Source organism: Apis dorsata, unplaced genomic scaffold (assembly GCF_000469605.1).
Source record: "Apis dorsata unplaced genomic scaffold, Apis dorsata 1.3 scaffold_651, whole genome shotgun sequence".
Taxonomy (NCBI): Eukaryota; Metazoa; Arthropoda; class Insecta; order Hymenoptera; family Apidae; genus Apis; species Apis dorsata.
In genome coordinates, this window is record NW_006263842.1 from 468,999 (window position 1) to 476,604 (window position 7,606).

Consider the following 7,606-nt stretch of genomic DNA (forward strand, 5'->3'; position numbering starts at 1 on the left):
AATATTTATTATATATAATATATAATATATATGTTTGTAATTATATTTAAATACTGTTAGACAATAAGATAATTTTAATAATTATAATAATTTATATTATTATTAAAATAATTATAATAATTTTTTCTGATTCCAGAAATGATAGAATTTTAGGGAAAAAATATTTTAATATTGTTAACGATCAATAAATACCTGCAATAACCGAGTTAAAAAGGAGAATAGAATTCATGGAATTTCAATGATCATTTATATCAAATCAGCATTCCATTGGAAAATTGCGTTAATTTCCAATCAGTTAGAACGAGAAACACGTAACCGGCCAGAAAAATCTTTACGATCAAATTTTATAAATAATAAAGCATAAAATAAATGATATATCTATTAAATAAACTAATAATAATAATAATAGATATTAATTTTAAAAAAAAATGCGATTCATCGAATTATGCGAACCGTTTTTGTATCATACTCGAATTTTTCTGTAATTCTTTTAATTTTTTTTAAACGATCTATATATAATTTAATATATAATTTACTCACTTTTTATTTTTTCTTTCTTTTGTACTCTGTTCTTTATTTCTATTTTATTATCGCTTGCTAATGATTTCCATTGTTCTTTGTATCAAAGAGTTGATATATAATAATAATAATTGCTTATAAAATAATAATAATAACTTTTACCACTTCTATTTAAAATGTCAAAACAAATATCTATTTCGATTCATCAACACTTTTTTATATGGTATTAATTGTCATCAATTGTATACGACAATTTACACGCATAAAGAAAGAAAATATTCTTTCCAATATACGAGTGATAACATAAAAACAAATATTAAACGCACGTAATTTCGATTGCGGCAAATATATTCAATAACAGATACTTTGTTGTATTTAGCGGTATATTTCAAATGTAATATATACAAAAGAAAAAAATATAGCAAAATATTTGTCATACGGAGCAAGAATATATTTTATTTCAAATAAAAGATAGCAAATATATCATCTGAAGCAATGAATTATTTTCAATTTTATTTTTTTATTTATTATTTTTATTTTTAAAAATAAAAACACGTGAAAAGTAATTTTATTTTTGTGTCTCGTTAGAATAAATTATTTTAAAATAATTATTTTTTTATTTCAAATATCATTTGTCTCAAATAAATAAAATAAATATATAATTTAATATGTACATTATTATACATGTAATATAATATATATATTAGAAAATATTGAATTAATTAAATAATTAAAAATATTTATTATTGCATTTGCTATCAAGAATACAATTCATTAATTTGTTTTCCTTTTTATGTATTTATTCTTCAATAATATATATCCTCAATTTATATATAAGATTTTATGCATTATATGAAAATCTGTATTTCAGATACATTTGATGATAGAATTAGAATATTTGAGATTTTATTTGAGAAAGTATTTGATTATATAAAAAATAAGATGAAAAATTATTTCAAACAAATTTCAAAGAAATAATCTAGAGAAAAATTATTTATACAATTAAATAAGCTAACACAATTATTTCAAATAAAATAATATATTAATTTGATAATTATTTTTTTTAAGTAAAATAATTTATTTAAATAATATCCAAGCTATGCAGCATTCTCAAAGTAATATCAAATTAAATTTTATTAAAATTTATTTGAATAAATTTATTTATAATTTATTCCTCCATGCCACTCAACAATATTTGCATCTATGATAAATACAATTATGGTATACAAACTCAATTGTATTAACAAATTTTTAACATTTCAAAATATAGAATATCATTTTCTATTTTAATATTTCCAATTTGTATAGACTTTTTGAATAATGATGATTTCTAATTAATTATTAACAAAACTAATTCTATTATCCTATATAAATTATCCTATATAAATGTTTAAATTTTAAATTCAAAAAAATCTCAACAATCCATTGATATCATCTTCTAAGACCGAAATTATATAAAATAGAATTTTCTTTATCACATCATTATTATTTTATCTCTTTAAAGTTTATTTATCTCTTATTTTAATAAACTTTTGATAAACCATATTTGAATCAATTCTTAAAACAAAACTCTGCTTGTGAACAATTGAATTACTGGAATTTGATTGAAATTTAACCAAAAAAACTGTATACTCAATTTCTTGCGTTTATTTTCAAGTACGTACGCGATTGCAGAGATTTCGCATCATAGAGACGATGAACAAACATACGATTAATTCATTACCTTCTAAATGTAGAGATAGCATCGAAGATGATATGTATCGATCATACGGTAGTCGTGCGAGTTCGATATATCGGTAGAAACAAGTCCACTGCGATTACGTACCTGAAACAAAAAGAGTACATTCGATCAGAAATAATAGAAAGAATAAAAAATGCTTTAAAGATGCGTGTTTATCGTGCGATTTACAATTATTCGACAAACAATGTTCCATTCGTAGCATATTTGTTCACTGATTGCAAATATCCTGTGTTAAATGTATATAATTTACGAAGTGTTTCCATTTACTTGCAGGCAATGGATTGAATTTAATGGTTAACGTTTCAGTTATAATAGAAAAGAATAATTTTGAAAAAAGATAAAATATAATTTTTAAATATTCAATTGTCAATTATATTTCTTATTAATGGAAAAAAATAAAGATTTCTTTAAATTCAATAATTTTTTTAAATGATTATTTTCATGCGAGCGAAGATATGAGATATCAATTTTTATCTATATATAATAGTGAAATTTCTAAGAATAATTAAAATTTAGCTAAAATAAAGATTACAATGGTATTTTTTGATTTTCATCATTGTTAAAATCGATACGAAAAATAATGATATATTTATCGTTTTTCGATAAGTTTTTCAGTTTTCCTATTTTATCACAATTCTCAAAATATTTTAAGATAAAAATATAAATATTGTATTATCGAAATTGCTATAATATTTATAGCATAAAATCACAGTATATTACATCATTTCAGGTATAGTATTTTTTATTTTATTTGTTAATTTACATAAAATGTTAGCGAATAAATAAAAGATAGAATCGTCAGAACATTAAAATTGCTGGCTATAGATGCTCAAACATGCAGATATCCATTCAAAATCCATCAATGGCTTATATAAGAATGCTAGAAGTGATAGAGTGATGTTTCAGCCTCATGCAAGATATTGACTTAAATCTATCTAGTCGATTCCTGCAATCGCAATACGTTTCAACGTTTATACATTGCTTAAGTATTCAGATGTCAATCGATACTGCCTGTATTTTATTAAAAATCAAAACATTCTTTTGATGATATTGACTTTGATGTTTCTTCTGGATGAATGAATATAAATAAACAAAGATTTGCTCTTATGTAAATTCAATGATAACTCTGTTTTATAATATATGAAACATTATGAATATGTACGTATCCCATAATGATTAGAGAGAAATATTTTTATTAATCGTATCGAAGTATCGAAGAGACAAAATCAATGAAGTTTCATTTTCTAAATACAATAGAAATAAAATAAAATATTAAAATATAAAATATTCAAGTTTCAATATCATGTAAATATCATAAAACATGAAAAAAATGATACAAATTTGAATTGATTTCACATTAAAATATTGCTTATAATTTATTATGTTCTATACACGAAAATTTTTAAAATCAAATTTTTCAAATTTTTCTCGAATCTATATTTATATAATCCATAAATTTATCTTTTCTAAATTCATTTTACGTACAATTAGATTACATGAAAAAGAAAGAATCGCGAAATCGAAATGAAAATAAAGAACGTTTTGTATTTTCAAAATGATGGAAGAAAGCGAGGATCGGTGAACACAACTTGCGAAATCGAAGCATCCTACTAGAACAGCTATTCGCCATAAATCAAACGACCCTTCTCCAATTTCGTGGAGTTAGTGCTTCTCCTTCTTCCCTTCGAGTTCAACTATTTCCCGCTTTTTTTTTCCACGGGATGGCCTTGATCATGGGGGTTTCTATAAGTTGGCAAGCTCGACGATGGATCGATAAAGGTCTGGCCGCCCTGTGCCATCCACGACATTACCCGAATTCTATGGATTCCTCCTCGACTCGCTCTCGATTTAATTTACCGATTATGCAGAGATGTTGTGGCGTCATTTGATAAATAATAAAACGAATCGGTAGAGTAAATAGCAATTATTGTGTATACCTTTTCATTTTTACATTATCAACAATATATGACATTATTGAATTGAAAATAATTTATTTTAAAAAGTTTTTCGTTCGATGTGATTTTATTTTATTAATATAGTAATAATTAGTGAAAAAGTTGAGAAGATGCTGAATCAATAAAAAGGTAAGAATAAATAATGTATTGGAGTAACGTGTCAAATTGTGTATACCTTTTCATGTTTACGTATCAATAATATATGACATTATTGAATTGAAAATAATTTATTTTAAAAAGTTTTTCGTTCGATGTGATTTTATTTTATTAATATAGTAATAATTAGTGAAAAAGTTGGAAAGATGTTGAATCAACAAAGGTAAGAATAAATAATATATTGGAATAATCAAATTGTATGGATTAACATTTAGTTTATTTATATTTTATATATAAATAATATAATTTTATATATAAAATATTTTATATATTTTTTTTTGTTAATTTAATTAGTTTAGGTAACAGTATAGTTTAGATAACAAATGAAATTCATAAAAATTGAATTCATTTCACAGAATCATGTGTATCAATTTGTAAATTTAATGAGAAATCTCAGGCATCTTCTCTCCAATTACTTTCTAATTCTTTATTTTTTTTACATAAAAGTGGTTATTTTCAGAAAAACAAATTAACGAATATATACATTATGATAATCAATATAGTAATTTAATGTAAATTACGAAGTCAGTTATAAAAATTTACATTCAATTGAAATTCTCGATTATACAGATTTTTTTTATTCGCTTATCCTTCTTCATTTTTAGAAAAATTCCGTATATAATTGCGTTTTCAATGGATAATCACGGAAAAAAAATTAATCACTAGCGAATAATATATTTTTAGAATATATGTAATAGATGTTCAACGCTAACATAATTTTGATAGTTTTCTATTTTTCCAAGTTGTGTGACAAAAAATTTATTAATACGACCACATATAACGATAATAATTATATGTATGTAGAAACCCAGTAAAATATTTCATTATTGTTTTTTTAATTGATATAAATGACGACAAACACTACTAGTCAAAAGAAACGATTAAAAACTTCAAATAAAAATATTTTTGCAAAGTCACATTTATTAAAACTAAATCTCACATGAGTGGAAGTTAAAAATCAAATATTTGCTTTTTTGCATTTTTATCAAAATGATTACGTTTTATTTCTCATTACCTCTGAACGAATTTTAAATTAAATTCCATTGATTTTCTTTTCACTAAAATAATTGACAATAAATATTTATCGATAAATGTTAGTTTTAACTATAAATGATTACTTCCGTATTATTTACAAAAGATTTTTCATTTTATGCAAAATATTAACTATTTCCAAACTTTTAAATAATAATGTATTATTAACGCAAACGTCAATTACAAAATGAGTTTGAAGATCGTCCACAAGTATAACAAAATAGTAAATGCGATTATTAGATTTCCTGAGAAAATACGTAATAATTTAAATTTTGAACGATATATACAGTGCGTAGTAAAGAAATTCTATTTTCTGTGTTATTTTGCTGCCAAACGTTGCATAGCGAAACGTTTTGTGTAAAAGAATTTATAATATCTCTCAACTCAAAATATTTCTTATGTATTGTATATTATTATAAATTATAACATGTATTAGCACGTCATAATCTATTCGCAGAAAACATCTAGGTAAAATAAACGTCATGTTTTGCACGATTAAATAAACTTTTCCACGATTTTGTCTGAAATTCGAACAGCCAAAAAAGAGACTGACAAAAAATAATATAATTAACACGACGAGAAATAATTTTATCATTATATTTTTGTTTCTATTTAATTTTGTTTAAAAATCTTATAATATTTTATTTTTAAAAGAATGAAAGGGCGCAATTTATTTATAGTTAATTGTTTTACTGAGTTTAATGTTAAAATTTATGTAAGCGACAAGTATTTTAGATGAATAATTAAAATTACCGAAAGGGGAATAAAAACTTATTGAAAAATATTTGTTTTATTAAATATCTTAAAGAGAGAGATATTATGAATATTATAATATTTATAGTTTTGATAGGAACATTTTTCTTGAATATTTGAATTAATTATCTCTTAAAGTATTCTTGTAAAGAATATTTCAACTTGAATTTACTTTATCCTTGATAGGTGAAATTTAATACAATATTAAAATAATAAAAACAAACTTATTTATTTAATTTACATATTCATTTTAAAATATCAATAAATTACAATATAAAAAATATTATTATTATTATTATTATTAATATAATGAAAAATAAAATTAAAAATAATAAAAAAAATTAAAACTTCAAAAAGTTCTTTTGAAATGCTTCTAAAATTAATTTTACTCTTCTTTGTGCATACCAATTCTGGAATATTAAAAGCAAGTTTCTTTTACTATTAAAAATATAATCGAAATATACAATAAAATACAATGTTTTTCTAATTAATATTTTTTTATAATTTATAATATACAATTTAATTAATTCTTATTTTTTATCGCATAATAATCAGTATTACATAATTATGATAATGATCAAATTCTACGAATGGCTTCTTCATTTCCTTCAAATTGTGGAAACGATCAATTCTAAGAAAATGTCCAATGCAAGGTCGAAATATTTACTTTGCTAATCTAAATTAATCTAAGTCGAAACTATACGTATACATTATAGATAAAAATATCATATACACAATTAGTACAACATACTTTACCACAATGCGATTATTGTATGAAATTGATAACAATTGCGATAACGCAATACACGCATGTATTTCACAGTAAAAATTTCTAGATGCGAAGAGTGATGTGTAAATCAATATTTGCGTTATTGTCATTCGATTTATTACAACGTGTAACATTTTGTATCAGCTTATATTATATTTTATAAACGCTTCAAAATTAAAATTTTTTAAAGATCCATTTTTTTCTCTCCAAAAATTTTCTTTCACATAAAAAAAAAAACGGAAATCTTTATTGATCTAAGAAAATAATTTGAAGTAATAATTTAGACAGCGTTCAATTTCGATGATTTTTGAATATATGAATAATTTTTTTCTTATAATTGTCAGTAGATCTTGAGATATTTATAAAAAAAAAAAAAAAATAGTTAAAAACGAGCCACGATATAACGATTTTTCGTAAAATCAGTCAAATATAAATGATATATTTCAATAAATCTATGACAAAAATCTTAAACTTCGGAAACTTGAAAGAGAATACAATCCACGACTCTAAATACTCTAAAATGTGTCGCATTTGACGTATTATGGATCGTATTATACTATTGAATTTATACTGTACTCTACGTAAGTACTCCTCTGCTACATTATCAGTTTATATTATATATATATATATATNATCACTTATGTGTCCGTCACTTATCAATTGTTTACATAAACACATCGC

At 22.5% G+C, this 7,606-nt stretch overlaps 1 protein-coding gene across 8 annotated transcripts in view; it reads right to left on the bottom strand.

Annotated features, from left to right (window-relative positions):
• Window positions 1-7,606, bottom strand: part of LOC102673534 (stress-activated protein kinase JNK) — a 155,887-nt gene that overhangs the window by 105,691 nt on the left and 42,590 nt on the right. For 3 of the 8 annotated variants that reach the window (XM_031513491.1, XM_031513488.1, XM_031513489.1), the window contains one exon: window positions 2,243-2,344. The exons of the other annotated variants lie outside the window; for them this stretch is intronic. The gene's annotated coding sequence lies outside the window, so the exon portion shown is untranslated. The remainder of the gene's footprint in view (window positions 1-2,242; window positions 2,345-7,606) is intronic. 8 annotated transcript variants of the gene reach the window in all.